Below are 23,397 nucleotides of genomic sequence, written 5' to 3'. Positions count from 1 at the left end.
TTGCACTGTGTCTGAGGCTCTGAGCTCCCCACCTGCGCAATCCTCCTATTAATCCTTCTATTATTGCCATCACACACGACCCTCCTGTGTCCCCTAGCCTCTCCGGTGTGTGACTTTGTGCAGGGGAGAAGTTGAACTGTCAATCAGCCACCTGCACTCCCGGCCGCCACGGATTAGGCCGAAGCCACGGCCTCCCCTTAATAATCCTGCCCGCAGCTGTGATTTGTTAACAGTTCCTAGCAGTTAAATAGCTTACATTTGGATTATTAATAAGAATTAGAGGTCGACCGATATATCGGCCGATTGTGCTGATAAAAAGCCGATTTAGAACTGCAGCGGGACTTTGAAATGACTTCTGTAATAGAAGTCAGTGTAAGTTGCCTGAGTCGTCATAGAAACGCCTTTCCTCCTCTCTGGGCAGGCTGCCAAGAAAAGAACAGAAAGATACAATGTTTACACTTGAATGAATGAAATCATCTCTGTGTGTAGAAGTTCAGTTTAACCATTTAAAGACTAAATCTTTTCTGACACTTGTTGCTTACAAGTAAAAATCCTGTATTTTCTGCCAGAAAATCACTTAGACCCCCCAAAAATGATATATATTTTTTTAGCAGAGATCCTAGGGAATAAAATAGCGGTTGTTGCAATATTTTATGTGACACAGCATTTGCACAGAGGTCTTTCAAATGCACTTTTTTGGGAAAAAAATACACTATTTAAAAAATAAAAATAAAATAAAAACAGTAAAGTTAGCCCATTTTTTTTTTCGTCCAAAAGTTTTGACTACCGTATATACTCGAGTATAAGCCGAGATTTTCAGCCTCTTTTTTGAGGCTGAAAGTGCCCCCTGGGCTTATACTCGAGTCACCGCTGTCTGACTGCTCGATCAGCGTATCGAGCAGACAGACAGCGGACATTCTAAAATTCAAAAGCCGCGCCTCCGCCTCCGCCTTCGCCTGTGATAGGCGGAACACTGAATTTCCCAGCAGTCAGTGTTCCGCCTATCACGGACATCCGCTCATCCTCGTACTACGGACGAGGATGAGACGATGTCCGTGATAGGCGGAACACAGGCTGCTGGGAAATTCAGTGTTCCGCCTATCACAGGCGAAGGCGGAGGCGCGGCTTTTGAAATTTAGAATGGCCGCCGAGAAGAGCGGCGATCCTGGAAGGACGGAGGAGGCTCGGGACGGCGGCTCGGGACGGCGGCTCGGGACGGCGGCTCGGGACGGCGGCTCGGGACGGAGGCTCGGGACGGAGGCTCGGGACACAGGCTCGGGACACAGGTAGGCTGGACACACACACAAGGCTGCACGGACACACACACACAGGGATGGATGGATGGACACACACACACAGGGATGGATGGATGGATGGACACACACACAGGGATGGATGGATGGATGGACACACACACAGGGATGGATGGATGGATGGACACACACACAGGGATGGATGGATGGACACACACACAGGGATGGATGGATGGACGGACACACACACACAGGGATGGACGGACACACACACAGGGATGGACGGACACACAGGGATGGACAGCCATGTCTCACCCTCGGCTTATACACGAGTCAATAAGTTTTCCAGTTTTTTGGGGGTAAATTGGGGGCCTCGGCTTATATTCGGGTCGGCCTATACTCGAGTATATACGGTACCTGTTTTTATTTAATATATAGTTTTGTTTTGTTTTTTTATCTAAATCATACATACAAGTAAACTGATTGGAGGTTTGTTTTGTTTAATAAATGTTTAAATGTAAGAAATTTTCTGTATCACTTATGAAGGCTGCTTTCACACTGGAGCGGGCAGGCGTTGATGGTAAAACGCAAGTTTTAGCGGCTCTTTACCATCATTTTAGCGGTGCTATTTGGCTGCTAGTGGGGCACATCTAACCCAGCTAGCCACCAAGGAAGAGGTTAAATGCGCCCATGAAGCACTGCTGCCAAATCGCATTGCATGCGCTTCGGCAGTGGTGCCCATTCATATCAATGGGCAGGAGTGGTGGAGGAGCGGTATACACCACTCCAAACGTGCTGCTTGCAGGACTTTTTTTTAAGATCCTGCCAGCGCATCGCTCCAGTGTGAAAGCACTCTGTCTTTCACACAGACTGCAGGGGAGCCATTTTGCAGGCACTTTACAGGCGCTATTTTTAGCCCAAAAGCGCCTGAAAAACGCCCCAGTGGGAAAGGTGTGTTGGTTTAAGGGGGATTAAAAAAAAATAATAATAAATAAAAAAGGAAAAAAATAAATAAATAAAATAAAATCGGCCTAACATATCGGCCCAAAAAAATTGGCATCATATATCGGCTATCGGCCGCCATGATTTCTAAATATCAGCATCGGCCAGAGAAAAACCCATATCAGTCGACCTCTAATAAGAATTGTGCACAAAGGAATGTCAATGAATCTTCTTGGCTGTCTAGGCTGTGAACACTTTTTAGTAAATTCATTAATTCTCAATTATTTACATACCAATATTCTTCCAAAATGTCAGTAAAAAAGGCAAGTGCAGTGTTCTATAGCCTATGTGCTACAATGCATCCTGTACTCTTTGTCCAGCATGCCGTTTATTTCCCCACTATCACTATAGTATACTAAGATATTATACCATTGTCTTCATATAGGCTTTCTTTCTGAACATATGCAGCTGCTTTTTTTTTTTTTCTTTTTTTTTACATTTTACAAAAATAAGAGTGAACAATACCATATTAGGGCCTGAGTCGGCAGACTTTAGGCTTGTGTTGATGCCATCAGTTAGACATCAGTTTAATAATTTCCAATTCACTTGCAGGTGGAATTTTACCTGCCAGTGAGTGACTGACCTGCATTGGACATGCTTCAAGCACGTTTTGTATTCCCATAGACAATATATATACAGTACAAGCTTCAGTATCTTGCTAGTCGGCCCCGCTGGGTCTCAACCTAAACCATGCCTGCACCAAATCAGAATGTTTAGGTATTGTGAGAGCCAGCAGGGCCGACTATCAAGATATGGAAGCTTGGGCCAGTGGGAGATTCTTACATCCACACAGTTCAGCATAGATGGAGGAATCTGTTCCACTTTTTCTATCTGACCGTCACCTGACCATAGAAATCTGCAGATAATCTATAGGTAGTATGACCAGTCTTGGAGTCAGTTACCTCAGGATTTTTTCTTGTTTTGTGGGGGCATTGTGACTTGTCACCTGTCACCGAGCTTGCCTAAACCTGCTGTTGTTGATAGGCACATTTTCCTTGCGAAGAATGTTTAAAATGCAATTACATTTTTTTGGGGAATGCTGTTACTGTTTACATGTTCAAATCAACTAAGAGTAACCTCAGGATTTTTTTGTTTTATTAGCTCAATCCAAATACAGTATAATTTGGATGTTTAACAATCTTTGTTGCACACTGACTTTTTAGTTAAAGCGGGAGTCCGCTGGGACTCCGCGTTTATTTTTTTTAAAGCCAGCAGCTACAAATACTGCAGCTGCTGACTTTTAAAATACTGACACTTACCTGTCCAGCGCGCCCGCGATGTCGGCACCCGAAGCCGATCTCTTGATCGTCTCTCGGGTGCTGCCGCCGCCATCTTGGGTATGGGAATCAGGAAGTGGAGCCTTTCGGCTTCATTTCCCGGTTCCCTACTGCGCATGCGCGAGTCGCGCTGCGCAATAAGGATGGACCCGCTGCCTCTGGGATCTGTGTGTTTCCCAGCAGGCAGCGGGGGACTTTCGGAAATTTTGGCACTGCGCTGCTTTAACTGCTAATTGCGTGGTCATGCAATGTTGTACCCAAATTTAATGTGTGTCCTTTTTTTTTCCCCACAAATAGAGCTTTCTTTTGATGGTATTTGATTGCCTCTGCGATTTTTCATTTTTTTTTGTGATATAAACGGAAAAAGACAGAAAATGTTGAAAAAAATATGTTTTCTAATTTTTGTTATAAGAGAAATTCAATAAACTCAATTTTAGTCATACATTTAGGCCAAAATGTATTCAGCCACATGTCTTTGGTAAAAAAAAAAATGCCAATAAGCGTATATTTATGGCAGGGCTCGACAAAACCCCGGGCGCCAGGTCGCATTGGCGACTAGAAATAGCGACCTCGCGCCTGGGGCAGCACAGCTGGGGGTATCCTGTCTCTGTGGACCCCCCCAGCGTGATCGCGTCGGGCCGTTCCGCCGGCGGCCGAAAATTTAGGCCGCGGCTTTGAGGCCTTCTGCGGTCCTATGATTCCTTATGGAATCTGGCGCCCTCTTGTGGTCGCCGTTGGTATGACAAACCAGCAATGTTAATGAAGTTTCCTCTGCCTGTTTTATATTACCTGCCTTTTCTTCCCTTTATTTAGAACCCCCTAAACATTATATATATTTTTTATTCTAACACGCTAGAGAATAAAATGGTGGTTGTTGCAATACTGTCTGTCACACCGTATTTGTGCAGCGGACTTACAAGCGCACTTTTGTTGGGAAAAATAATTTAGTTAATAAAAAAATAAGACAACAGTAAAGTTAGCCCAATTATTTTTTATATTGTGAAAGATAATGTTACGCCGAGTAAATTGATACCCAACATGTCACGCTTCAAAATTGCACCCGTTCATGGAATGGCGACAAACTTTTACCCTTTAAAATCTCCATAGGCGACGTTTAAAAAAATTCTACAGGTTGCACGTTTTGAGTTACAGAGGAGGTCTGGGGCTAGAATTATTGCTCTCGCTCTACCGATCACGGCGCTACCTCCTATGTGTGGTTCGAACACCGATTTTATATGCGGGCAGGACAGGGCGCGTTTAAAAATTATTATTTTTTCTGCTTATTTTAATTTTTTTTTTTTCCACTGTTCTTTTAAAAAAAATGTTGTGTCACTTTTATTCTTATTACAAGGAATGTAAAAATCCCTTGTAATAGAAAAAGCATGACAGGTCCTCTTAAATATGAGATCTGGGGTCAGAGAGACCTCGGATCTCATATTTACACTAAAATGCAATTGAAAAAAAATTGTCATTTGAAAAAAATAAATAAAATGTCCCTCTAAGAGCTATGGGCAATGACTTGGAGACGGGGGGGGGGGGGGGGGGGGGGCGGCGACGGCGCTGCTATCTTCCCCTCACTCGTCTCCATGTCAGGCCAGGGACAGGTCCGGATCGCCGTCACGGACCTGGCTCCTAACTTTTTAAGCTGGCTCCTAGATTCCAAGCAAATTTGTCAACCCCTGCACTTAGGTGTCTTGAGCCTCACAGCTGTGTAACTGCAGTGTGAGATCATCTAAGGTGGGGATCTTCCAACTAAAAAAAGATTTATGGCCCTCCAGCTGTTGTGGAACTATACACCCCATGAGGCATTGTAAACCTCAGACATGACTAGGCATGATGGGAATTGTAGTTCCTGAACAACTGGAGGGCCATAGTTTGAAGACCCCTGATCTAAGGCTAGTTTCAGGAGATTCATGATGATATTTGGAAATGTAACCATTCTGTACTGTTCTCCTTACTGGAGAGAATTATGTACCCGGGGATCTACAGTGATGGTTCTGTGTCATCTATTCTGTGGATCTGTGGCTTCTGCACCTTTCCTGTTACCTCTTGATTATAACGTCACCAGTAATCCGATCACCAGCCATCATGTGACCAGCTCTGACACAAGGTGTTAGGTAAAGCTAGTCTTTTGTTCTCTGCTTTTTTTGGGGCACATCACATGTCCTTAGTAACTCTTATAATGAATGACTTTAGTAATGATGAATCTTGAAGTAATATTTGGAATTTAGTACATTTTAAAACTGGCTTGAAAATTTAATTGGCAGAATGTGCTTAAAGATGATGTTTTATTTTTATTTTTTTTATTTTATCCAGGTATTCTTCAGCAGAAATAAGGAAACATGTCACCCTTCATGGTACCTCTGGATTTTTACATCAGCGTAGTCAGAGTACACAAAATTCATCTTCCTTACAACTAGTAAGTATGACAGCATTAACTGACATACAAGAGAATATAAAAGTACAGATATTCATTTCCAAAAGCGTAATCCTTAGCACAGGGCTCGACAAAACCCGGGCGCCAGGTCGCATTGGCGACTAGAAATAGCGACCTCGCGCCTGGGGCAGCACAGCTGGGGGTATCCTGTCTCTGTGGACCCCCCCAGCGTGATCGCGTCGGGCCGTTCCGCCGGCGGCCGAAAATTTAGGCCGCGGCTTTGAGGCCTTCTGCGGTCCTATGATTCCTTATGGAATCTGGCGCCCTCTTGTGGTCGCCGTTGGTATGACAAACCAGCAATGTTAATGAAGTTTCCTCTGCCTGTTTTATATTACCTGCCTTTTCTTCCCTTTATTTAGAACCCCCTAAATATTATATATATTTTTTATTCTAACACCCTAGAGAATAAAATGGTGGTTGTTGCAATACTCTCTGTCACACCGTATTTGTGCAGCGGACTTACAAGCGCACTTTTGTTGGGAAAAATAATTTAGTTAATAAAAAAATAAGACAACAGTAAAGTTAGCTCAATTATTTTTTATATTGTGAAAGATAATGTTACGCCGAGTAAATTGATACCCAACATGTCACGCTTCAAAATTGCACCCGTTCATGGAACGGCGACAAACTTTTACCCTTTAAAATCTCCATAGGCGACATTTAAAAAAATTCTACAGGTTGCACGTTTTGAGTTACAGAGGAGGTCTGGGGCTAGAATTATTGCTCTCGCTCTACCGATCACGGCGCTACCTCCTATGTGTGGTTCGAACACCGATTTTATATGCGGGCAGGACAGGGCGCGTTTAAAAATTATTATTTTTTCTGCTTATTTTAACTTTTTTTTTTTTTTCCACTGTTCTTTTAAAAAAAATGTTGTGTCACTTTTATTCTTATTACAAGGAATGTAAAAATCCCTTGTAATAGAAAAAGCATGACAGGTCCTCTTAAATATGAGATCTGGGGTCAGAGAGACCTCGGATCTCATATTTACACTAAAATGCAATTGAAAAAAAATTGTCATTTGAAAAAAATAAATAAAATGTCCCTCTAAGAGCTATGGGCAATGACTTGGAGACGGGGGGGGGGGGGGGCGGCGACGGCGCTGCTATCTTCCCCTCACTCGTCTCCATGTCAGGCCAGGGACAGGTCCGGATCGCCGTCACGGACCTGGCTCCTAACTTTTTAAGCTGGCTCCTAGATTCCAAGCAAATTTGTCAACCCCTGATTTATGGGTTTGCGCAAAAGTTTTATAACCTCTACAAACTATGGTACATTTTGTGGAATTTATGCAGCTTTTAGTTTGACTGCCTATCTCATTTCTTGAGATGCTAAAATGTCAGGGCAGTATAACCCCCCCCTCAAATGACCCCATTTTGAAAAGTAGGCATCCCAAGAAAATTGCTGAGAGGCTAGTTGAGCCCAATGAATATTTTATTTATTTGTCACAAGTGATTGAAAGATGACAAAAATAAATAAAATTACACACAGTTGTCACTAAATGATATATTGCTCACACATGCCATGGTTATATGTGGAACTACACCCCAAAATACATTCTTCTGCTTCTCCTGAGTATGGGGGATACCACGTGTGAGACTTTTTGGGAGCCTAGCCTCGTACAGGACCCTGAAAACCAAGCAACGCCTTCTGGATTTCTAAGGGCGTAAATTTTTGATAATTTTTGATTTCACTCCTCACTACCTATCACAGTTTTGAAGGCAATAAAATGCCCAGATAGCACACAACCCCCCCCCCCCCACCCCCAAAATGACCCAATTTTGGAAAGTAGTCACCCAAAACTATTTGCTGAGAGGCCTGTTGAGTCCATGGAATATTTTATATTTTGCCACAAGTTGCGGTAATATCAGACACTTATTTTTATTTATTTTTTTGCACAAAGCTTTCACTTTTTTTTCACTTTTGCTACTTCTCCTGAATACAGGCATACCACATGTGAGACTTTTTGGGAGCTTAGCCGTGTGCAGGACCCCAAAAACCAAGCACCGCCTTCTGGATTTCTAAGGGCGTAAATTTTTGTTTTAACACCTCACTACCCCTATCACAGTTTCGAAGGCCATAAAATGTCAAGATAGCACAAAACCCCCCCAAATGACCCAATTTTCCAAAGTAGACACCCCAAGCTATTTGCTGAGAGGCCATAGAGATGATTGGAGCCATTCTGGTCTCTGATCAGCTCTATGGTCACCTGGCGGAACCACCGGCTGCATTCTCGGGTTGGGACAGGAGAGCCCGAGAAATCCATGGACGATGGCGGGGGGAGTTACTTCCCACTGCTTGTAAAAGCAGTCTAGAGGCTAATTAGCTGCTAGGATTGCTTTCACATGAAAGCTGACTGCTGGCTGAAAAGAATGATTCCAAGATAATACCTAAATCTGCAGGCATCATTCTGGTATAACTACTCAAAGTCCAGCAACATACCAGTATGTCGCTGGTCCTTATTGAGCATACATTGTAATGTTCTTTTTTTCATGCAGCCTGTGGGCCTAAAAAAATGATCAGCGAGTATGCCCACCATTAGAATACTGCCCTTCATCCACCCACTTCTAATGATGGGCATTCATGCACCTTTTTTTTTTTTTTTTTTTTTACTGTGGTGGTGAAATCACCTCCTACACCATTGGACTCGCCGATTTGCATATCGTGGGAGCAAACGCTGTTGCTGTCAAGATAGATAAATTAGCTGAATGAAGCTGCAGGGTGTACCTGCTAAGAAAATGATGGTTAACAATAAAACAAAGTAACATTACGGTATAACAGTAAGACATACCATACCTGCAAAGCAAATACGATAAAACATAGTAAAAATAAAACGGAGAGAGAACAATAGCTATAGATCAATAGTGAGCGAACATAAGGCAGAGAACAATAGAAGAAATATAAAACCACAACTATTTTTTGGCTTTTTTTATTATAATATAATATATATATTTATTTTTTTGTGTGTGTTTTGCGTTTTTTTTTTTTTTCACTTTTATAAAAACTGTAAGCTGAACATTGCAATTTAGGGTCTCTCAAAATGTGATGGCCATCACATCTTTCAAGACCCTGTGTTGGTGTGCCCCAAGACTGTGTAGTGCTGTATCCTACGCTAATACTTCACTAGTGTGTGTGGTAACGTTTGAAACAGTCACTGATGCAGAGATCAGGTTGGTCAGGACATGAGGGACAATAAAAGCCGGTGTCATGCCTAAATCTGCAGACACAACATCTTCTTTCGGGTGTTCTTTTATGTAGGGGTACCAGGGAGGACATAAGGAAAATACCTCTCATGCAGCCAGCTCACTACATTTGCGTTGGGAAGATGGGCCATAGCACCGTCTGGAAACAGAAGGGCTGTGATTATCTCTTCCTGAAATCTGAGGAAGGATCCAACTGAATGTTTGAGACCTCTGGTCTCCAAACAGAGGTATCAAAAGGATGTGAGCAAGGGGACTATTGTGGTGCACATGAGTTACATACATCACATAAGGAAAGAACAAATTTTACATAAAAAAAATGATAAAGTTTATTTCAATAAAAAACATTACAAAATCCAACATATCCAAAATTCATGGGGCAGGTGAGGTGAGCTAACCAGTGTCACCCTGGTGACGCTGGTGACGAGGGGTGATTAAGGGGTTAAACCTTTATTAGGGGGTCCCTAGACCTATCTTGGCCTACACGAAGTACCCTAATACTGATTTTTGTCACTAATGACACCAGCACAGTGATCAAAAAAACATAATATGAACACTGCACTGGGTGACACAGTGACAGGGGGTGAAGAGATTAACTGGGGGGTGATCGGTGGGTGACAAGTGTACCTATGTGAACTGGTGCTAGTGTAGAGTTGGTGCACTTACTGTGAGATGTTCTCTCTCCTCTCTCTGGAACTGAAAAGCATTCCATGAGGGGAGATGACATCAGTTCTCCTGCTGTGTTTACACTTATCCATGCAGGGGAAGGATTTCATTTGCCAGGACCGATCACGAGGTCCAAGCCAGATATCATTGACCTGGGGATTGATCAAATCCGATCATCACGGCCACGTTGGGGGCGCACAACGTATAGCTATGACGCTTCGCGCAGCCGGGCCAACCTGCCGCGGTATAACTGCGGCGGCTGGTCTGGAAGCGGTTAATAATAGCAAAATATTACAAGAAAAATATCAAAATGTAAAAATAACGTGTGTGTGAAGCTGTGTTAGCTTCCTTCAATGTCTGCCCAACTGTCCTGTTACTAGCTTTTACTCCTAAAATCTGGCCCGCCTTCCTAAAAAGGCTGGTTAAAGGTTCTCTTTTGTCTTGCAGTTCCACAGAAAACCGCAGGCTTTAACCCCCTTACGTAATGGTGGGAGTTACTTAGTCTCTATGTATTGACATCCCTGAGGAGTGGGCAAGAACAATGTGTGAAACTATTTTAAGTATAGGATATAACTTCTTTAACATCTAAATCAAATACTACATAAATCGGTATGCATATTATATTACTGTAATTGAAATCCCAATGTTCTTATATCCTAATCAAGTAATATTGTAGTTTAAAGAACTTATAATCTTAAGTAAAGCATGAACTTTTACATCTTAAGAAATATGAATCCTTCCTTCTCTATCTGTGATGGGGGGCGGGGGGTGATAATGTTAATTGATGTATATTAGATTAAAGAAACTTTCTAACAGTCTTCCCAAATATAGAAGTTAATCTAACAGGTCTATAGTTGGTAAAGACTTGGATCCCTTTTTAAATATAGGTACCACGTTAGCCTTACACCAATCCAGTCATTAAAGACTCCCTAAAAATTACAAAATGATGGCTTTGAAATGAGAGCGCAGGTGCACATCCTTGCTTTGGCACATTTCTGATGCATCCTAGTGCATTTACACATTCCTGCTCAGGCAAATGCGGCCATGTAAAGTACAGTGCATACGGAAAGTATTCACAGTGCTTCATTTTTTCCACATTTTGTTGCAACCTTATTCCAAAATGGATTAAATTCATTATTTTCCTCATACTACAAACAATACCCCATAATGACAACGTGAAAGAAGTTTGTTTAAAATCTTTACAAATTTATTAAAAATAAAAAAAAACACATGTACATACAGTGGGTATACAACTTCTACACACCCCTTTTTAAAATGTCAGGTTTCTAAAAATTTGGACAAAAATTAGTTTTTGTAAAAAAGCTGGACAAAAATCATTTCAGAGCTTTTTCCACCTTTAATGTGACCTATGAACTCAGTTGACGACAACAAACTGAAATCTTTTAGCTGGAGGGAAGTAAAAATAAAAAACAAAAATAATATGGTTGCATAAGTGTGCATACCCTTAAACTAATGCTTTGTTGAAGTACCTTTTGATTTTATTACAGCACTCAGTCTTTTTGGGTATGAGTCTGCATTAGTACATATTGACTTGGCAATATTTGCCCACTCTTCTTTGCAAAAATACTCCAAATCTGTCAAATTGCAAGGGCATGTCCTGCGCATAGCTCTCTTCAGGTCACCCCACAGATTTTCAGTCGGATTCAGGTCTGGGCTCTGGCTAGGCCATTCCAAAATAATTCCTCTTTTAATATTGCTGTAGTCCTCTTGGCAGCCTCCCTGACCAGTTTTCTTCTCATCAATTTTGGAGAGACATCCAGTTCTTGGTCATGTGACTTATGCCATATTTTCTCCACTTGATGACTGTCTGTCTTCATTGTATTCCATGGTATTTCTAATGCCTTGGGAATTCTTTTGTACCCTTTTTGTAACGATATCACGTCCGGGACAGGAGATTTTGTAACTAGTTGCCATGTTGTGTGGAACGCAGCCAACATTACAGAATAATTTTAACTTCCCCCTCCCTTGTCTTAGGAATCCAAAGCTTTTAAAATTTTCAAAAGGAAAGAGAGGTTATCTCAGCAGAGGAAGCAGAGCCAGGCTAGGTCAATAAACAAGGCTCAAGTTGCCTGGCAGGATATTCAGGCCTGTCATAAAACTGTCACCCTCTCCATTCAGAGAACCAACAGATACCCGTCGTAAATGCCTCAAACCACATAGAGTGCAGACAGATTAGTATAGTTTTGAAACTTCAACATTTTTTTATAACTTCCAAAGTAATCATAGCATAGCCATAATATGGATATATTTAGTTTCCTCAGATAATTTCTAACATTTCAAGTCCAGACACCCATATGTCAGGTCATATGGGAAGCTACTGGGACCCCTTACTCCTCCTAGGTAACCCTGAAATGGCAAACCTGTCATGTGTGGACTTTTTTTGAAGCAAATATCATGCTGATCACTAAAATGGATATCTGCAGTCTATAAACAGTTGAGAGGCAGAGATATGAATATGTATCACAAAGTGTACCTGGGATAGGGTCATGAGTGTAGACACCTCCCAGCAACCAACCCCTAAACAAGATGACCAGACGATTGGTCACTGATCGCTGTCAACACCCCCTTTTGATTTGACAGAAAAGAGGAGAGGCCAAGGCAATGGTCAATTCTCCTATTACCATCCAAGCAAGAACATCTGCCAAGTTTGAGAACTGATTACCTTTGCTCATCGATTGAACTCTGATCAACCCTCGGACATTAATTGCAAGTATTCTTCCTTCCCAATTCTAGCTTATTTCTTTGTGGCTGTATATTGTCTTTATTTTTTGAAACATCCTTTTTCTGTAAATGTTTTATTCGCACCAACCTTGACCTTTTTATAATAAACCCTTATGTTGAAAAGTGTTAACCTTGTCTTTAAAGCTCTTGATGCAAACTATAAACGAACCTGTCTCTTAAAAGGGCGCTAATGTGGTAGAGTAAGGCACTGAGCAGACCTGTCTGTGGTGGCAGTGTGTGTTGCAGGCGCTTATTCTAAACTTATAATTGGTATTGCTAAAATTATGAGTCCCCCCGGCTCTGTATTTTAAATGGGGGTGGTGGCAGTTAAAGGGTTAATTGTGTAATTAGCCCAGTGACAATCGCTCTCAGGCTGCTGCACCTAGATTGTGGTCCCGCAAGCCGGAAAATCTTTGTGCTGGGTGCAGCTGAGTGTGGCATTGTTACGTAAGTGACAGCGTGGTGTTGGGTTGGCCGGTCCTTTGTCGCCAGTTAGTGAGGAGGGCAGGGATCTGACACCCGTGTTCGTCACACCCTTCTCCTGATACCTTTTAACAAATAGAGCCCTCTGATGCTTTGGAAGCTCTCTGCGGACCATGGCTTTTGCAGAAGGATGCGACTAAGAAAATGTCAGGAAAGACATATTAGAACAGCTGAACTTTATTTGGGGTTAATCGGAGGCACTTTAAATGACAGGTGTGTACTGACTCTTATTTAACATGAGTTTGAATGTGATTGCTTACAGCTACATCCCTGGTTATGAGAGGGTGTGCACACTTCTGCAACCACATTATTTTATTTTAGTTTTATTATTTACTTCACACAAGTTCTGAAATGATTTTTTTTTTTTTTTTTTTTTTTACATCACAGAATCCTGACGTTTTACCAGGGGTGTGTAGACTTTTTATATCCACTGTAGGTATTAAAGTGGTTTTAAACCCTTACAATACACTTTTTACTACAGGTGATAAGGCTTACCCATAGCTACCCTGGATATCTCCTAAACCTCCCAACGGTTTAGGCGATATCCCCTGTATCAGCATGTGCCGACAGCAACGGCACTATTCCTGCTGTTGCTTCAGCTGATGTGCCATTACCGGCGGCTCCCACGTGCATGCGTGGGAGTAATGTCATCGCAGCCCTGGCCAATCACAGCGCAGGAGCCTTCGATGCCTGGAAATAACTCTTGTAGCGGTTTCGCCAGCCGGGCCAGTGTATGGGGACTGCTGCGGGGGCTTTGATCTAAGGTGAGTATTTCATAATAGGCGAGTATGCTATGCATACTCGCTGATTATGACTGTCTTGCAGGGTTTTTTTTTTTTTTTTTTAAGTGGAGTGGTTTTACAACCACTTTAACAGCTTTTGCCGTGACACTTAAAATTTAGCTCAAGTGCATCTTGTTTCCACTGGTCATCTTTGAGATGTTTCTACAACTTGACTGGAATCCACCTGTGGTAAATTCAGTGGATTAGACAGGATTTGGAAAGGCGCACACCTGTCTATATAAGGTCCCACAGTTAACAGTACATGTCAGAGCACAAACCAAGCCTTAAAGTTTTTCAGTGACTGGGACTAGTCGGGATCAAGGGAAAATGCAGCAATGTACAGATACAGCACTCTGGACCTCAGACTGGAGTAAAGTTTCATCTTCCAACAGGCCCACGACCTTAAGCGCTCAGCTAAGATAACAAAGGACTCGCTACAGGACAACTCTGTGAATGTCCTTGGGTGGCCCAGCCAGGACTAGATTTGCCCCTAGTTACGCTAATCTATTCATGGGCTACTGGGAGCAGAATTACATTTGGGCTAATAATCCATTTGGAAGGAACTAAATACTGTATTCCCGGTATATTGATGATGTCCTTATTATCTGGAGTGGTACTGATGAAGAATTAGGATTCTTAAAACAATCTGTTTGGAATTACATTTACGCATGTGGTGGATGACGTGTCTCTGGTTTTCCTGGATTTGGAGCTGCGTGCTGACGATGAGGGAAGAATATATTCAAGAATTCATTTTAAGCCAAGTGCTGGCAATTCATATCTTCATGCACATAGTCATCACCACCCCAAATGGATTTGATATTTCCCTTTCGACCAATTCTGTAGACTGAGGCGGACCTATACCCTTAAACGAGACTATGAAGAACAAAGTCTTGTCCTTAAGAGTAAATTCACGGAAAAGGGATACAAGGATGAGCATATTGAGGAAGCCTGTTGAAAATATCTGTTGTTGTACGACAATGCTGGGGTGGAAGGGGGGGGAAAGATAGAACCCCATGGTGATCAACAACTCCAAGTAGGCGTCTGTACTAGGTTTAGCAATAAGGCCCCTGCAATACAAAAAATCCTCAAAAAGAACTGGAGGATATTAGAATCAGACCCCATCCTGAGGACCAGTCTTGCTCTGAGGAGACCTGAGGAGTATCATTGCCCCAAGCAGGGTGAAGAATATTAGAAATAGTGGCCTAAATAGCCTTTGGACAACGGTATTCGATCAAAAGGGTAGCTACAAATGTCGGAGTACCAATTGCAGGAATTGTACACACATGTGCCATAGGAAGAAGGATGTAGTAGGTGTTGACGGCAGAACCCACAAGATCAAGCAATTCATAAATTGCGGTACCCCATATGTAGTCTATGGCCTCCTGTGCCCATATCGCCTCTTGTATGTTGGCCGTACTTCAAGGCCAATGAGAACCAGAATGAATGAACATAGAAGCAATATTCTGACGAAGGATAAATGTTCAATACTGAGACATTTTAAGGAGGTTCACACCAGGAATGTGGACAGTCTTAGGGTTTTTGGTATTGAGGCCATGCCGAATGATTTGGACAATAGCAAAATACACCAGCTGCTGTGTAGTAGAGAGGCTTACTGGATTTTCTCCTTAGGAACTATGGTCCCAAAGCGCTTGAATGAAGAAATTGAATTACATAATCTCGTATGAGATCTGCTGTCTCTGTGAGTCCCTGGGATATGTTACAGTATGGCAATATTTACTGGGCTTGTCTACTGGATCAATTTACTACAAGAGGGCCCCATCCCTTTTTGATGAGGTCCAGCACTTAAAATAACTTATTTTGTAGCCATTATATCTGATAGTGTATTGTTGTGTAGAACTAGGATATCGCTTTTTTTTTAATCGATCGGTTGAATTATTGGTTAACTAACTAGGAGATTGGGTGACTGACTAATTAGTCGTTCTATTCTTATTTTTAAAAGAATTTCTTGAATTATGTTAATTATTTTAAGTACTATTTTTAATTTGTGCACAGGTCTTGCTATTACATGTAATGTGTGTGTGTGTGTGTGTGTGTGTGTGTGTGTGTGTGTGTGTGTGTGTGGGGCTGGGCTCCTCCATTCCCCCCTTCCTCCCCTTAATTTTTTGCAAAAATAAATAGATTTTTTATTATTACCGTATTTTATTATTTTCATTATAAAAAAAATGTAACATTATTTGCCCCCCCCCCCCATATTCCACTATGCCTATAGTGCGAGCTGCCAGTCTGTGGGTTGACACTGTCCCCACTTGCGGGCAGTGCCATTGCACACATTATCTGTATTTATGTGCTGGCCGAAAGTAGCAGGTGGAACGCACATATCCTCACTTCTGGACCGCACTAAGGACATTTAGTCCTTATGCGTGCGCCGAGACGCTGGTGCTGTCGCTTGCGCATGCAGGCATTCCGCTTGTGAGCGGAAGTGACGCGGGGCAGCTGGAAGTTGCGGGTGGAATGCACTTTCACCCGCACTTCCTGTTTGGAGGTATGGTGTGCAATCCACTCTCTGCATTATGTGGATGGGACATCTTCATTAGTTCACACCTCCCCTCTCGTCGCCCTGGCAACCAGTATGGTAAGTGCAATATGGAAGTACATGTATTATTATTACCACTGCTAATGATATCTGATCATCCCCATTACTATTGTTATTATTAATACACTAGTATGGGTTAGCGCGAGATGGTAGTGCACTTATGAACATTACCATAGAGATCTGATTTCCGATTTTTTATTTATTTATGCACTATTACTATTGTTATTATTATTATATGATATACACAAAAATGGTTCTATTGCCATATAATAACTTTTTAACAATTTTTAATTTATTCAATTTAATAAAATTTTTATTTACATTTTTTTTTTGGGTGTGGCCTATAGGGGTGGATTGGGTGGGGCTTGGGGTGTGTGGCCGCACACACACTCAGACACACACATATATGGGGCTGTCTGTATGTGAGAAACCATTGCCTGTTTAGGCTCTGAAGAAAGGGGTTCTCCCTGAAACGCGTCAGGATTTTTTGGGGTATCGTTTGATCCACTCGACGTCAGGTCCAGGCTTGTTGATGTTCGGAAACGTTGATTCTGCTTTATTGATTATGCCTTCTATCAATACTCTTTTGTGAGTATATATTTTGCTGTGTTTTATTGAATAAAGCTCTATTAGTGGTAATGCACTAGGTTGGTGTGCCCTCCTTTTTCTTTTTTGTTTCTTTTGGCCCAGCCAGAGCCCAGACTATAACGCGATTGAACATCTCTGGAGAGATCTGAAAATGGCTGTGTACCGACTCTCCCCATCCAACCATCTTGAGAGGTCCTGCAAAGAAGACTGGGAGAAACTGCCAAAAAATAGGTGTTCCACCACGCTTGTAGCATAAATACTTGAGGCTGTAATTGGTGCCAAAGGTGGTTCAACAAAGTATTGAGAAAAGCCTGTGAATACTTACCGTATTTATCAGTGTATAACGCACTTTTTTTTCCCCTTAAAATCTGAGAAAATCACGGGTGTGTGTTATACGCTGATCTCTGCTGATTGTGAGGAGAGGATTGAGCGGAGCCAAGATACACAAAGCTTAGTGTACTTTGGCTAGACTCGGCTCCTCTCGCAGTCCCGCCCCTGACTGTGAGCAGAGCCGAGTCTAGCAGAAGTACACTTAGCTTTGTGTATCTCGGCTCCTCTCCTCCGATCGGCACCAATTTTAAATGACACAGGGCTGCAAAGACATTGGGAAGGCTGCAATGATGCAGGGCTGCAAAGACTCTGGGAAGGCTGCAGATGGACACTGGACAAGGCTGCAATGATGTATGCATCAATCGCATGCAATTCCAAGCTGCAACATGCAGACTTTTAGCATGTGTTTAAAAAGGTATTTACTAAAGAGATAAAACTAAATATTTCTACTACTTCACAGAATTCTGGTCCAGCCACATCTTGAATAAGTTGTCCCGTACTAGTCACAAGTCCTCAGGATGTACTGGAGGTTTGGAGGACCTCTGTTATGAGGAATAGCTACAAGCATTAAAGTAGAACTGCAGGCAAACTTTTTTTTCTCTTTCGTTCATTGACGGACACAGCATCTTTATTTTGACCTTAGGTTTATATCACCCCTTTAGGAGAGGACTAGGCAGAAAGTGTTAAAAACAGCAACACTTGCACAGTACCACCCAGGGGGCGGTCCTACTGGATATAACCCCTCACATTGCATCCAGCAGCTCCAGTTTTTTTCCTTCCTAGTGTAGAAGAACCTGGCTCCCGGTGGGACCGTAGGCCCTGGAAATTTTTATTTTTTCTCCCGCATTTTTGTTTCCCGTGATCTACAATTAACAGCCGGGCTGGGTGACAGGCTGGATAATATAGATCCTGGTAGTTTCCCCAGCCCGGCCATTGAGCGTGAGCAGGCCCTAGCTATGTGCTGGGTTGGCCACGCCATGCCCTGTCTGATCTAGGGGTGGCCAGTGAGCTGTGTGCTCTGGGGCACACATATGACCGGGCTACTGCTGTCTGTGTCACAGTGTGCTGTGGCCGACAGCCACCCCGTACTGCTCGGGTGATGGGTCTGTCTGTGGAATGCGTCCAGCAGTCCCTGCAGGAGGGGTAAGTATGGTTCCACCTGTCTCGGCGGGATGAAGCAGCTGGGCATTCCCTGAGAGGTTGACTAGGGGGTCTCCCATTCTTCTCTCCCTATCCCTTCCCTCCTCCCCATTCTGTGGGCCGCTGTGCGACTGGGCACATGGGGGTGTGGTGCAGGTACCTGGCCGTGGGTCCTCCGGGGGCCTCTGGGTTCTGGCAGGGGGCTGCGCTGGGTGTTGGGGGTCTGTTCATCCTCTTCACTGTTTCTGGGCCATGGTGGGGTATTTGTGCTGTGTTTGACATGTGGGGAGGCCGCCCGCGCGCTCCCCGGCCATTTTTTTTGTAGCCTCAGCCAGTTTTTGCCTTTCAGCCATTTTCTGGAAGTTCGGCGGCCATTTTCTCGGTGCCCTCAGACGTTTTTGCTGAGACGGCCGGTGGCCATTTTCTAGTAGCCCCAGGTAGTTTTGTCTCTAGCGCTGAGTGCTTGTTTCCTTCTAGAACAGTGCGCTTTTCACATAGAACACCTTGTGGATGACACAGGGGAGAGCAGACAGCAGCAGCACAGCGCAGTACCTGGGTCAAGGTGGCGAGTCTTGTGGGGGGCCCCTTAGTCTGTGGCAGCTAGGAGGGTGGACATTTTGTGTGACTTGCCTTAGGTTCCTAAGTGGTGACAGGTAAGTGGCTTCTTCCACAGACATCCCTGTTATTGCAACTGGTTCCCCTGCACCTGCAGTGCCTATGAATGATCTGTTGGGGGTCCTGGAGGCCTTTGTTGCCAGGGTGGAAGCGGCGTTCGGGCGCAAGGGAGGTAAAAACGTCCCCTCCCCCTCACCGTTTTCTGGGGAAAGCTCTGATTCATACTCAGGCCCTGCTGTGACAGGCGGCCCGTGTTCTGATGTATCAGAGGATGCAGACCAGGACCCTTTGGACAGTGAGGATGACTCTGTGTCCAGGTCAGCACAGGAAAAGGTGCTTGTAGGAGCACTTATTACAGTGGTGCGGGATACCCTAAAGATGGAGGATATGCAGGGGGCATCTAAAGAGGTGTCAGTCCTTTTCGAGTCCCACAAGCCGACCCACACTGCTAAGGTGTTTCCTTACCCAATTTATTTTGATACGTTTATTTACAAGGAGTGGGGAAAACCGCAGTGGGCCATTTCAGTCCCGAAACACATGGTGGAGCTTTACCCTTTTGAGGAGAGTTTCCTGAAGAAATGGACATCTCCTCCAATTGTCGACCCCCCCCCCCCCTGGTATACAGGCTAAATAAGGTTACCACGATTCTGGCAGAAGAGCCGAGGTGGTTGCCCGGTCCATGTTTATGTTGGTGGGGTCAGCATTGTGGCCAGTGTTAGCCACGGCCCTGGTGTCAGCAACGTTTACTGAATGGGCAAAATTGTTGCACCATGCAACAGGCTTCCCTGGCCTGCGTGGAGCTGGCGGATCAGTTGGTACAGGGCCTTAAGTATGTCTGTGATGCGGCCTTTGATATGGCCCCCTTTCTCTCTAGAGCCTTTGTATTACCACAACAGCGGAAAGTGCTAAGTGCTAAATAAAAGTGCTGAATTAAAAGTGCCAAGTGCTAGAAAAAGCTGAAGATCCTTAATATTATATTCTTATTATTAAGAGATGACAAGGAGGAGACACGCCTCCCTGAAATATTCCACTCCTCTTATAAATGTGATTAAAAAGTATTCAAGGTAAAAGTGCACTGTGCAAAAAAAAAAATATATTAAATATACAGTTATTATTAAAGAGGAGGGCCGGTTTTGAAAAAAATAAAATAAAAGTCAGCAGCTGCAAACACTGTAGCTGCTGACTTTTAAAAAGTAGACTTACCTGTCCAGGGCCCCCGCGATGTCGGCCGCCCGAGGCTGACCCGTCCCTCGGCCTCGGGTCCCGGCACTGCCATTTTGAGTAAGGGAAACAGGCAGTGGAGCCTTGCGGCTTCACTGGCTGTTTCCTACTGCGCATGCGCGAGTCGCGCAGCGCTTTGTGAATGGGATGCGCTGTGTTCTAGGACACACAGTTCCCAGAACACAGCGTGACCCATTACCCAGAAGACGCCGCACGGAGGAGAGAAGAAAGAAGATCTCCGCGGAGGAGGAAGAGGCAGATTAGGATGATGTGCCTAGCAACAGGCATTTCTGGTAAGTAAAATAAAAATATAATGTATTTTCTTTTTTCAGGGTGGCCCTCCACTTTAAGGATCTTCAGCTTTTTCTAGCACTTGGCACTTTTAATTCAGTACTTTTATTTAGCACTTTCCGTTGTGGTTACACTGAAGAAAGCGCAATATATGTTATTGCTTTCTTGGGATAATTTAATATATATTATTTGGATAATTTAATATAATTTTTTGATGATTAGGCAGTTGGCACTTAGTGGTCTGATTACTGAAGATAGCGCAACACTACCAATATGTAGCTCTCCCTTATGGCCTGGCATCGGCACTGAGGGTCTTCATCAAGGTGCTAGCCCCAATTTTGGCTTTGCTAAGGCAGCGAGGAATCGCAGTCATGGGTTACCTGGACGACCCCTCCTTCTGAGAGCACCTTCCACCTCAGAAATAAGGGAGGATGTGGCAATCGCTATGCAAACTCTTCTGGAGTCGGTGTTGGTGCCGAATCAATGCCTGGAGTACCTGGGCCTGCTTCCGGACTCAGAGGAGAGAGTCTTTCTCCCTTCGGACAAGCTGCAGACTCTTCAAGCTGCAGTTGTTGGTTTCCCACAGGTGGTCGTCGCTACGTTTTTGCATGCGAGTCCTGGGTCTCATAGTAGCCACTTTCGAGGTGGTACCGTATGCTCAATTCCACACTTGAGTCTTGCAAAAGGAGATCCTGTCCAAATGGGACAAATATCATTGTCCCTGTATTGTCAAATTCGGGTGAGCCAGCTAGTCAGAGATTCCCTGCTCTGGTGGATGAGGTCGTCGGCACTTCGGTCCGGGAAGTCGTTCCTTCCTCTTCATTAGACGGTGATAACAACGGACGCCGGCCTGACCGGTTGGGGGGGAGTTTGGGGCATACAGTCAGCCCAGGGTCGCTGGACCCAGGAAGAAGCCTGCTTGCTGATCAACACGCTAGAACTTTGGGCGATCAGGCGGCGCTTCTCCATATGATCACAGAGACTGCAGGGGCGTCCGGTCAGGATCCAGTCGGAATACGCCACAGCGGTGGTGTATGTCAACCATCAAGGAGGAAAAGGAGCTTGGCTGCCGCACTGGAGGTCATTCACATCCTGTGATGGGCAGAGTGGCGCGTGCCGGCTCTGTCGGTTGTGTACATTCTGGGCGTAGAAAACTAGCAAGCGGACTACCTAAGTTGTCAGATGCTGGACCAAGGGGAACGGTTGCTACATCTGGATGTATTTTGGCTCCTTTGCCTAAGGGGGGGGCATGCCAGATGTGGATCTCCTGGGTTTTTGACTCAATTGGAAGGTACAGAGGTTTTTGGCCAGGTCAAAGGATCCCTGGGCGAACGTGGCAGATGTGTTGGTGGCTCCATGAGGGCATTATTGGCTGATTTACGCTTTTCAACCACTCAAACTTCTACCACGTCTGCTTCGCAGAGTGGAGGCCGAGGGTGTGAGCGCATCTTTGGATGCTTGCTTCGGCCGCAAGGTTTTGCAGGTGGATGTTTAAGGTTGCAACACCTCCGTTGAGGTTGTTATGGGTGGAGTTATTTTCTTGCTGTTCCCACCCCTCGTTTCTTTGACACTGCTTGGGGACGTCCCTAAGGTCAAGATGAAGATGCTGTGTCCATCAATAAATGAAAGAGAAAATAGGATTTTTGTACTCACCGTAAAATACTTTTCTCTGAAGTTCATTGACTGACACAGCACCCACCCCTCCTATTTGTTTGTACTGCTTTTGACGAACAGAGCTGCTGGATGCAGTGTGAGGGGTTATAGCCAGTTGGACTGCCCCCTGGGCGGTACTGTGCAAGTGTTGCTGTTTTTAACACTTTCTGCCTAGTCCTCTCCTAAAGGGACGATATAACTGGGCGGCATAGTGGTGTAGGGTTTAGCACTCTCGCCTAGCAGTAAAAAGGGTCGCTGGTTCAAATCCCAGCCACCACACTACCTGCCTGGAGTTTGCATGTTCTCTCTGTGCCTGTGTGGGTTTCCTCCGGGTACTCCGGTTTCCTCCCACACTCCAAAGACATGCAGGTAGGTTAATTGGCTTCTGTCCAAAATTGGCCCTGGTATATGAATGGGGACCTTGGATTGTGGGCTCCTTGAGGGTAGGGACTGATGTGAGTGTGCAATGTACAGCGATAGGGACAATTGTAGACACTCGCTCAGGTTGAACTGGATGGACTGGTGTCTTTATTCAAAATTACTAACTAACCCAAAAGTCAAGATGAAGAGGCTGTGTCCGTCAATGAACTTTTGAGAAAATTATTTTATGGTGAGTACAAAAATCCTATTTAAAAAAAAAAAAATATTTTGGAGAGAGTAAGGGAGGGTTTTAACCCCTATAAGGTTTAGTCTTGCCATATTTGTTCCATTGGGGAGACTTACCTTTACTTCCTGTCCTATAGCCAAACAGGAAGTGAGAGTAAATCCCTGCAAATAAAGGCAATCTCTTGGGGACCCCCAGGTCAGTAGACCTAGTGTCATCATTGAAAGATTTACCCTCTGTTACTTTTCTAGGGACAGCCCAACATTTGGGATTTTCTTTTACTTTTACTGTCAATGATAATGGTAAATAGGACAAACAGAGAAGGCAAATCTCCCTAACAGGTGTTCTAATCTCTCTCCCTCTATCCAAAAAAAAAAAAAAAGTTTTGCTTTTATCTATTCTTTAATCCTATTGTAATATAGATAAAAAATGCACATTAATCCACTCGCTAGCCTAAAAAAAAAATCGAAGCCTCCCATGGAGCAGAATAAATATGTATAGAAAAAAAAAGAGAGATGACACCATAGCGGGCTCACGACTGCTCCAACGGGAAAATAAAGAA

General features: G+C 43.9%; 1 protein-coding gene across 11 annotated transcripts in view; it reads left to right on the top strand.

Annotated features, from left to right (window-relative positions):
• LOC143943350 (uncharacterized) overlaps positions 1-23,397 on the top strand; it is a 649,830-nt gene that overhangs the window by 25,637 nt on the left and 600,796 nt on the right. For 7 of the 11 annotated variants that reach the window (XR_013264918.1, XR_013264921.1, XR_013264919.1 and 4 more), the window contains exon 3: positions 5,849-5,951. The exons of the other annotated variants lie outside the window; for them this stretch is intronic. The gene's annotated coding sequence lies outside the window, so the exon portion shown is untranslated. The remainder of the gene's footprint in view (positions 1-5,848; positions 5,952-23,397) is intronic. 11 annotated transcript variants of the gene reach the window in all.

The sequence above is a fragment of the Lithobates pipiens genome, unplaced genomic scaffold (assembly GCF_037356315.1).
Source record: "Lithobates pipiens isolate NorthernLeopardFrog02 unplaced genomic scaffold, aLitPip1_a1.2 Scaffold_30, whole genome shotgun sequence".
NCBI classification, from domain to species: domain Eukaryota; kingdom Metazoa; phylum Chordata; class Amphibia; order Anura; family Ranidae; genus Lithobates; species Lithobates pipiens.
This window is presented reverse-complemented; position numbering and strand designations above follow the sequence as displayed.